Consider the following 11235-nt stretch of genomic DNA (forward strand, 5'->3'; position numbering starts at 1 on the left):
TTAAAAATTGGCAAACCAAAGATCAGGGAAGCAAATATCATTATTCAAAAGTGAATTCAAGATGATATATATATATATGAAGACTAAGGAATTTTTTTCAAAAATAAAATAAAAAAATTCATATTTTTTCAAACATCATTTTTGAACGTTAATTTTTTAAATACAATTTTTTTTTGTTTAGAGCAAATTTTCCGCACTTCCGGCAAAATCTATAAAAATTATAGAGTTCATTTTATCCCTGGCGAGCTCCCTTCAAATATTTTAAACCCCACGTTTTTAATCCATTTTAATACATTATCATCATCTGATCTCCAAATAGTATATAAGAGTACACAAAAATACATAGATAACAAGTATGGCTTCTTCAAGGATTTTTTTTAAGGTTTAGTTACTCTGCAGGTCCCTATAGTTTCACCGAATTTTCAATTAAGTCCCTATACTTTTTTTTTTCAATTAGGTCCCTATACATTATTTTTTTTCAATTTAGTCTCCGTTAATGTTAAACGTAAAAAAAAAGTTAGTGAATTATGAAATTACTTGTATATCTTTAGGAACCCAATTGAAAAAAAAAATATAAGAACCTAATTGAAAAATCGATAAAACTATAAATATTCAATGAAAGATATTCCTATAATCCTATTCAATGATTCTAAGACATTAAAGATATTTCTATGATCCCTTTTATTTTGTCACTATCATTCTTTTGCGTATTTATATACAAATTGTACCAAAAATATATTTTTTTTTTTACTTTCAAAATACCTTATCTTAAGAACATACCAAAAAAAATGGATAAAATGAAACAGAAATAATAGTAATAAGTATATATAAAATTCAATTTCCACCATTCAAGTAATCATTATGATTATGTAATATTTTATATTTATATGGATTCATGGAATATAGTTTGTATCTTTATCCTATCATGGTACGCCATAGAAAACCATAAGACTATGTAATTTGTGTTATTGAAATTTGAAATCTAAAAACAAAAATCATAGAAAACATTTCGGTGTAATACAAATAATCTAAAAATCAGTTCTTGTGTTGCAACCTCCCACTCTCTGAACCAACATAGGGATCAACAACAACATTGATAAGGCTGATTCTTATGCGACTCATCAAGAGGCTGGCTCGTGGTAAATGTAACAGTTCTAACATGTTTTGCCTCGGATGAGTTTTTTAACGACAGACGGCATACCGGGCAAGTGGATTGTTTCCTCAGCCATATGTCAATGCAAGAAAGATGAAATGTGTGATCACATTTCGGCATGATGCGTAACACTTTTCTTTTTCTGTAATCTGCCAAACATATGACACACCCATAGAAATAATACGAATTAGTTATCCATTCATTGACTCCTTGGTTGAATTTATTTTGAATCCATGAAGTGCTTTTTTAAAAAAATGATGTTAAGATAATTACAATATCTAGAAAATACTAGAAGTTACAATACGAGGTTAGGAACATATGAGATGTAAGTTGTGCATGAACTGAAACTGAGAGACCAAATTTAACTATGTATCTTCAATAGCATAGAAGGCCTCTTGGTTCAATTTCAAAATGGGATTGCATCAAGCATAACAGGCTCGGATTCAGGGTCATTAGCATGATGTTCTGGCTATCATAAACAATAAAAAATTAAAATCTAAATCACCAACTGATAAACAAGTAAAATAAACAAAACCACAACTTAAGTATAAATTAAACTACTAATTAGGCAAAGAATAATATCATCAACTTGAATTATATGATATATGCAGATTCATGAACCTGAAGTATATGATATATGGAATATTGATCTGTAAAAAAATCTCAACCACGTACTCATCTTACAAAAGAATAAAATAAAAGGGCAGTATATACATTGTTCAATACCTATATACCAATTCTACATCTGATTGAAATTTATTGCCAAGTCACAGATTTATTCTAGAAAAAAGATACAACATTTGCATCATTACAACAATCTAAGAACCATGACCAAATAATACATAGTATAGAACTAATTTTCACAAAAATTTGAGCAAAATATCAAAAACTCAAACTCATGTTCACAAATCACAACTCAAAAAAAAAGTTTAATTAATCAGCTCAGGAAAAGAGAGGGGTTTAAAGAGGTGAAATTTTTACCTTTTCTATGTCAATCTTGGATTCAATCTCATACATCATGCGAGATTCAATACTCCCTCTTATCTTTCCACAATTGATTTTTGTGCGCATAAAAACAATAAAAGTGCCACTCATCCCAAACCCAATGACCGTGGTAACCAAATTGGTACCTGAACCCATCATCTCCAATCACCATTTTTCTTTCAAATTTTAACACAAGAAGAAGAAGAAGCGCACGCCGAGTGGCGAATAGGCTTCGACGGCGAGGTGAGGCGAGGCACTTCGAGTGGCAGACAAGACCGACGGAGGAGAAATACACTGCACACACGACTCTCAGAGAGTAAATTAGGAGCCGGTTAGGGGTTTTTTTTTTTCTTTTGGGACAAATTTCAAGGGTGTTTTGGGTATTTTAGAAAAATAGAAACATGTCCAATTAGCATATCTAATCCAAACAAGAGAATATTATTTTTTTAAATAGAATATTCTCACAGTAGGGACTTAATTGAAAAAAAATTAATGTATAAGGACCCAATTGAAAAGAAAAAAGTATAGGGACTTAATTAAAAATTTGGTGAAACTATAGAGACCTGCAGAGTATTTAAACCTTTTTTTAATTAAAAATTAAAAAAATAAGTCATATTTAGCAATAAGAACCATTATCATCGGCTCCAGAAATACACAGGTACACTGGAATAAGCCATATTTAACAAGGATTTTTTTAATTATAAGTCGTATTTTATTTTGAATAAATTTATATTTTTTTAAATTTATTTCAAAATAAAATACGACTTATAATTAAAAAATTCTTGTTAAACATGGCTTATTCCGGTGTTCTTGTATATTTTTGGAAATGATGATAATGGTTATCATTGTTAAATATGGCTTATTTTTTTAATTTATAATTAAAAAAATTCTTAAAGAAGTTATGCTCGTTGTCTGTGTATTTTTGTATACTTCTTATAGATTTATATACTATTTGGAGATGATGATAATAGATTAAAATGGCATGGGTTTAAAATATTTGAAAGATGATTAACAGAGATAAGGCGAACTCTATAATTTTTATAAAGTTTACAGGAATATAACAAACTTGCTCTAAATAAAAAAAAAATCGTATTTAAAAAATTAAAATTTAAAAATAATGTTTGAAAAAATATAAATTTTTTTTATTTTATTTCTAAAAAAAATCCAAGACTAAGCAGCAGAATGTGTGAAATTATAAATTAGTCAATTACCTCATTTATCCAAGTTGGTAAAAATATAAATATGTAAAAAATTGAAGCACGCTGGCGTTAGTGCGTGGTGTCAAAATTTCTGAAAGAGAGAGGAAGAAAGAGAAATAGTACAAAAGGACAAGAGTACAAAAGGGTCAACACTTGGATTAATAGAAGCATAACGAAGAGTGTCCACCAGATAACCACGACAAAAATCAGCTTACCAAACAATCATGAGTTTTAGCATCAGCCTCTTTCAAAAGATCCCCATCATTCGTGTACTTTCTCATAACAATTTTTTTTTTTTTTTTGGGTATACTCTCATTACAATTTTTTAATAATAACTCTTTTTCTTCCCCAATCCCTATATAGGCAAAAAATATTCTATTAAAGCCCATGAGTTAGAGGTGATATATATTTTTTTATAGTATTTTTAATTTGATTGGTCAAAAATTAATTTATCATAGTGTTTCGAATAAAAGAAAATATAATCGATAAAGCGATTAAGGTTATAATCGACTTCATGGGATAACGGTAAATACTGCAACAACCATGTCATTTGATTCTGTAACTATCGAATTTCGACAATAATGAGCACTAAATACTGAAAAAACAACAGCTTTAAAAGGCAAAGACTAAAAGAGAGAAGCAACCAACAGGTAAACATACGAGAAACTCACTTTACTACCTAGCACACTACTGACTTTAGCATTAGAGTGTCTTGCAGGTTATCCTTTCGACCTGGTTCTGTACTTGACGAAGTTGGGATCTCCTGTCTCCACCTTTTCAGATCGTGACCTCGCTTTGAGCACAAACATTTGGCGGCGTCTGTGGGATCCCGCTTTAGTAAGAATCATGGCTGAACGATGGATTCAATCTACCATTAATTTAAAAACCTCGTTGAAAAGCCAACAACGGGTGGATGGACATGAGACAAACGTCACACCAAGTCACGAGGAAGTCCCACTTGGTTACGAGAACCCTGAACCTATAAACCTAGAACCGTCATTTCGCTGCCTGGGAGATGACTATCATCATGCCATGCAAGAAATGTGATACAGGATGCAAAAATTGGAATGCTATCAATTAAAGCTTCAACAACAGTTGGTTGAGTGTTTATTATCCAGGCGGTCCCGTTCTCAAAGTCGCCCTGCCAGAGAACAGGAGGAACCTCATCCCAGAACTCATGAACAAAAGCGCAAACTCCATAGGGCTTCACCTTCTCCCCCACGTCATAGAGACGAAAGAAGGTCACCCTGACGGCACGACGATTCCTGGGCAGGAGAAGAATCACGATCTACCTAGTTTAAAAGGAGGCGGACTCCGCAAATGAGTCCAACACCTAAAAGGCATAGGGAGTCCCGAGAACACGTCATCATGGGTCAAACCCCATTTGCCTCTCATGTTCTTCAAGTTTGATTGCCAAAGCATTTTGACAAGCCAACGGACTTAAAGTATGACGGAAAGACGGATCCCCAAGAGCATATCGATACCTTTAAGGCTAGGATGAACCTAGAAGGGGTTGAAGATGCAATTCGATATAAAGCCTTTCCGATAACATTGTCAGAACCAGCCATGATGTGGTATAATATATTACCTTCTGGATAGATCCTCTCCTTTGTTGACAACAAGGTCAAATTTCTGGCTCACTTTACCACCAAAGGACTCAGGCAAAACACCCAATTTTCTTATTGGGAGTAGAACAAAGGGTGGGTGAGAGCATTCGAGACTACTTGAGTCAGTTCAACAAAGCACTTTTAGAGGTGAACATGCGAACTCTCGAAGTCGTGTGCTTGTGCTTGATTGCTGGATTATTGGAAGGAGACTTCCATAGGCACCTAACTTCCAAGGACGTAAAATCCATGGAAGAAATCCAACAGATCGCTGTGGAGTACATGTGAGATGAGGATGTGTCAAAGGTAGTTTCTACCAAAAGAAAGAACTCAGCATCTCTCCTAAAAGGCGGGAGCTCGGGACAATCCTCAACCCCAAAACTTTTATTTCCTCGAGTTGGAAAGTTCAACTCCTACACTCCCCTAGTGGCCTTACTTGCCGAAAGCAGGCTAGATTCAACCAAGAATCTCATTGAATAAATCTCAGTATTGACAAGTCTCATAGTCACAAGACTGAGGATTGTATTGATCTGAAAGATACTTTGGAGCAATCAATCCAAGATGGAAAGCTTCCTAAATTCGTTCAACACGTACGACCGCCAAAATGGTGTAATAAGGACAAAGATTGGGAAAACAAAAACCCAAGGAGCTCCAGACCTCCAGAGAATACGGAAGATACAGCTCAGGTCGTGGTCAACATGGTAGTTGGAAGAAATGGGTTGCCAAGATCCAACAACGCTGTAAAAAGGAACATTAAAGCCGCAACCTCGGAAGTTCTCAAGGTAACAAGTGTTCCAACAGTTCAATTCACAGCAAAAGACTTTCAGATCGGCATGTCGAATGAGGACGAACCCCTAGTCATCACGGCCAGATTAGAAAATGGCATTGTAAAGAGGATCTTCATCGATAACAGCACGGAATCAAACCTTCTACTTAGAAATGCATTCGATACCCTGGGGTTGAAGGATTGATGATTGGACTTTTGACGGTTTAGAATTCACAAATGAAGGCTCGTTGCAATATAGTTTCTAAACCAACAATAATCTTTTCATGCAAAAATTTGTTTGTCACAAGTAACAAACCCCTAAAATTTATAAACTGAAGTATTGAACCTTGGGTCGTTTTCCCTAGGAATTACAAACAAGTGTTCTTGTTATTGGTTTTGAGTTGTATATTTTGGGGTTTTGGATAAGAAACATGAAAAGTAAATGGAAATGAAATTCAAATAACAAAAGGTATTGGCAAGGTGTGGTGGTTAAGGATCTCTATCCCTATCACTAACCACAACATGAGAATTGGCAAGGATCAACCACATTAAGTCATCCTCTAACTAATAAAGGAAAGTTAAATGAGCTATGTCAATCCAAGTCCATAAGTCCTAGTTCTCCACCAATTCAATTAGTGAGATCTAGAGTTAATGGCTCCCAATCGTCAATCACTTGGACATTAGTAACTCAAGAGTTCCTAAGTTATCTTCCCAAGGCAAGAGCATTAAAATCTACTCTAACATCTTCTCAAGCATTTTGACAAACACTTGGAAGGCAAAAGAATAAAGCATAGTAAATCAACAACAAGAGTAAAATCTAACAACAACTAATTGCAAAGAATTAACAACAACAACTAAAAGAAGCACAATTATTATGAATTACCTCTAATTGAATTGAAGGAGTAGAGAAAGAACAAGAGTAGATCTACAACAAAATATAGAAGCAACATAAAGGAAATTACAACAAAAGAATAGAAGAAGATGATTGCAACAACAAAGAATTAAGAAGTAAAAGTAGAGGGAAGCATGAATGAAAACCTAGATCTAAGAACTAATCCTAATCCTAATTCCTAATCCTAGAGAGAAGAGAGAGCTTCTCTCTCTAGAAACTAACTAAAACTAATCCTAATGTGTGTAAATGATGCTAAGTGTTGATTCCCTTCAATCCTTGGTCCTTTAAATGCATTTTGGTGCCAAAGTTGGTTGCAAATTGGGCCCCATAGCTCTCAGAAATCGCTGGGCACATTTTCTATTAAAAAATCATGTGCGCCCACGGCGTGTACGCGTACAGTGCGCGTGCGCGTCCCTTGCATTTTCGCGATCCACGCGTGCGCGTACAGTGCGCGTGCGCGTGGATGATATTTCTCAAATCTTTGGCTTTTTCATGATTTCTCCACTTTGCATGCTTTTCTCTTCACTCCTTTGATCCATTCCTAGCATTTTCAACCTGAAATCACTTAACAAAACAAATCAAGGCATCCAGTGGAATCAAAGGTGAATTAAATTTGGCTAATTAAAGACCTAGAAAGCATGTTTTCTCACTTAAGCACAAATTAGGAGACAATCATGAAACCATGCTATTTCATTGAATAAATGTGGGTAAAAGGTGATAAAACCCCCTAAAATCAATACAAGATAAACCCTAAATATGAGGTTTATCAAGGATCAGCACCTAAAATCCCATCTTCTGGGAGTTGTTGGCTTGGGAGATCATTATATCAAACCAGATGGAGTCGTGGACCTCTTCTTTACCCTAGGGGAAGGCATGAACATAAGGACAGTACAATGCAAGTTTGTTATCCTTCAAAATTCTACAACCTACAATGTCATTTTGGGGAGGAGGATACTTACTGATTTGTGCACGTTCATCTCGACCAAGTTTTTGGTCATGAAGTTTCTTATAGCGGAAAATCGGGGTGCAATGATTCGAGGAGATTGGGTCTTTACAGTCAAGTGTAGCAAAGCTGGTCTCACACTCTGAGATAAGGCCAAAGAATCGACTGGAGTTTCCTTGTTGACTTAGACACCCAAATTCAAGAGAACCCAAGGCCAGAGCCTAACGGAGAGCTTGAAAAATTTTCAAATTGGGGACAATCCAGAGAAATACACCATGATTAATAAAGAACTACCTTACCCCCCTGAAATTGGAGCTTCAGAATTTCTTGAGAGGTAATGTGGACTTATTCGCTTGGGAACCTACCGATATGTCGGGAATAGACCCTGCATTCATGTCCCGTCAACTGGCTATTGACCCCGCCTTCAAGCCGGTTGCGCAGCAATGTTAAAAGATGTAACCTGACCGAGCAGCCGAGGTCAAAATCCAAGTCCAGGGATTATTGGATGCCGGGTTCATCCAAAAGTTGACTTATTCCACTTGATTGTCCATTGTGGTGATGGTGAAAAATCTAATGGGAAGTGGTGAATGTGTGTAGACTACACAGATAACATGATTGACTCCTCCTCGGGATCGGATTCTAAGCTTCTTGGATACTTATAGTGGTTATAACCAAATCCCAATGCACAAAGCTGATGAGGAGAAAACAATTTTTATTACCCCTTATGGAATTTACTATTATACTGTAATGTCTTTTGGTTTAAAAATGTAGGGGCAACATACCAAAGGCTAATGGCAAAGGTTTTCAAGTAACAGATCGAGAATAATATGGAAGTATACATTGATGATATGTTGATCAAAACTAATGAAGACTCCGATCTGATTAAAGACCTCAAAAAAGTATTTAACTATCTTCGACTTCACAGGATGAGGTTGAACCCAGCAAAGTGTGCCTTCGGAGTTTGGAGAGGTAAAGTCTTAGGGTTTATGGTTACCTAAAGAGGCATAGAGGCCAATCCTGAAAAGTACTAGGCAATCTTAGACATGTCGAGTCCTCGGAATCTCAAAGAGGTTCAAAGGCTAACAGGTCGGTTGGCTGCCCTATCAAGGTTCTTGGGAGCCTTTGCCATTAAAACCAAACTATTTTTTAATTTAATGAAAAAAGATATTGACTTTGCTTGAACAGAAGAATTTGAGGCTGCTTTTCAGCATTTTAAAAACTTACTCTCATCTCTTCCTATTTTGGCAAAATCCAAGCACGGCCAGCCTCTATATCTATATTTATCCGTGACTAAGGAGACCCTGGCCTCAGCCTTGGTCTTAGAAGATCAGGATAAGCATCAACATCCAGTGTATTTTGTAAGCAAAGTTCTTCAAGGACTCAAGCTACGTTACTCAAAAATTGAAAAACTTGCTTTTACATTACCTACATCGACACGTCGGCTACACCAATATTTTCAAAGCTACTTAATAACTGTGATAACTGACCAACCGATCAAGAGGGTTTTGCAAAATTCTGACTTCTCAGATGATGAACTGATCTATTGAATTGTCCCAATTTGATGTGCGTTATGAACCACGTTCAGCCATCATGACTCAAGAGATGGTCGACCTGCTGGCTGAGATGACACGCCCAGATTTTGACATAACAATATGGGAGCTTCATATGGATGGAGCTTCAAATGTCCGATATAGGGGAGCATGCATCATCTTAACCAAAGGAGAAGACGTGGTGGTTGAGGCTTTCATAACATTTGACTTCCCTATTTCGAACAACCAAGTTAAGTATGAGGCTTTACTTGTAGGATTGGCACTAGCTCGGAACTAGCTCGGGATGTTGTAGCGATGGAGGTAACCGTGTATAAAGATTCGCAACTAGTAACCTCTCAAGTTAATGAGGAGTACCAAACACGAGACCCATTATTACAGTAGTACTTGAAAAAAGTACAACAATAGGTATTGCCTTTCGATTCTTTTTTAATCAAACACATACCTAGAGAACAAAATACTTGTGCCAATGTGTTATCCAAGCTTGCAATCACGAAGCTTGGTTCGGATAATCGTAGTTTGATACAGGAGGAGCTTACAGAGGCCATTGTGATGAAACTCGATGTTCTGACATTGTGTTCATCCACTATCAACACATGGATGAACCTAATTTGTGAATATATATAGCACAGAACATTACCCAGTGAACCCAAGGAAGCGAGAAAATTATGGCTTAAATAAGCCAAATACACTATGATAAATGGTCAATTGTATAAAAGGGGCGTGTCCCAACCACTATTGAAATGCCTAAATGACCAACAAACGATATATGTATTGCAAAAAGTGCATGAAGGCTGTTGTGGACATCACTTAGGGAAAAATCGCTGTCACAGAAAGCCGTTAGAGCCGGATACTACTGGCCGAAACTCATCAAAGACGCCATAGAATACGTGAAAAAATGTCATAAGTGTCAACAATACAGCAATCTCCATCAAGCGCCTCCCTATGAGCTCGTATCCGTCATCCCGACGCGGTTGTTTGCAAAGTGGGGAATGGACTTGTTAGGATCTTTCTCACAAGGACGCGGACAGGTAAAATATCTTATAGTTGCTATAGATTATTTTACCAAGTAGATCAAAGTTGCACCATTGTCTAGCATCAGCTCCGCTCAATGCCAGAAATTCGTCTGGAAAGAAATCATAGTGAGGTTTGGAATTCCCGAGTTCATTCTCACAGATAATGGGACCTAGTTCACAGACTTGAGATTCCGAAAATTATTGTCTGGCCTCGGGATCCGACAGATATTTGCCTCAGGTGGAACATCCACAGGCGATTGGGCAAGCTGAAGCTGCGAACAAGGTAATCTTAAATGGACTAAAATAGAGACTAGATGAACATCTTGGTTCTTGGGCTGACGATGTATGGTTAGTAATGTGGTCATACCAAACTACAGTACACTCCAGCACCAATAAAACTCCTTTCAGGCTCACTTACGGTGAAGAAGTGGTAATCCTAGAGAAACTCAGAGAGCCAAGCCCGAGAATGCTTCTAGGGACATCAATAACCCATGAAAGCTTGGATTTAATTGACAAAATAAGAGGTATGGCTAACCTAATGGAGCAAGATATGAAGCAAATGGTAGCTAAAAGAGATAACATAAAAGTCCGACCCAAGAGTTTTCAAGCAGGGGACTTGGTTCTAAGGCAAGCTGATGCTGGGGTACCGAAAACACGGGATAAGCTGGCTCCAACCTGGAAAGGACCCTTTAGAGTAAAGAAAACGTTGGGAAAAGGAGCATACAAGTTGAAGACCTTGGATGACACCGAGATACCAAGAACCTGGAATGCAACCCATTCAGAAAGGTACTTTTCTTAGATGATAGCACATTTGAGTAACTTTTTTTACTTTGCAATCACTTGCTTAAATATTTGAATTGTTTAAAAGTCTTTTACATCTTACTACGAATTCGATGATTACGCAAGAACAAATGTCACTTCATTCGTTTAAAATCAAAATCGAACTAGAAGTAAAGTTTGAAGCAAAACGATTTTACGAAGAAAAAGACATACCATAGTACAAAATAAAACACTAAGCATTCAATAAGTTAATCCTGGACTTGAGGGGAATAAACAAATGTTAAGTCTCGAAAAAAATGGAAAAGTTACTGCAAAAGTGTCACAAATACCGAGGTACCAACCTCAAAACAC

At 36.5% G+C, this 11235-nt stretch overlaps 1 pseudogene; it reads right to left on the bottom strand.

Moving 5' to 3' along the window:
- Positions 1–1081: 1081 nt before the first annotated feature.
- LOC110266769 (RING-H2 finger protein ATL46-like) lies at positions 1082–2296 on the bottom strand (annotated as a pseudogene).
- Positions 2297–11235: the final 8939 nt, after the last annotated feature.

The sequence above is a fragment of the Arachis ipaensis genome, chromosome B9, assembly GCF_059453495.1.
Source record: "Arachis ipaensis isolate K30076 ecotype BB chromosome B9, ASM5945349v1, whole genome shotgun sequence".
Lineage (NCBI taxonomy): Eukaryota > Viridiplantae > Streptophyta > Magnoliopsida > Fabales > Fabaceae > Arachis > Arachis ipaensis.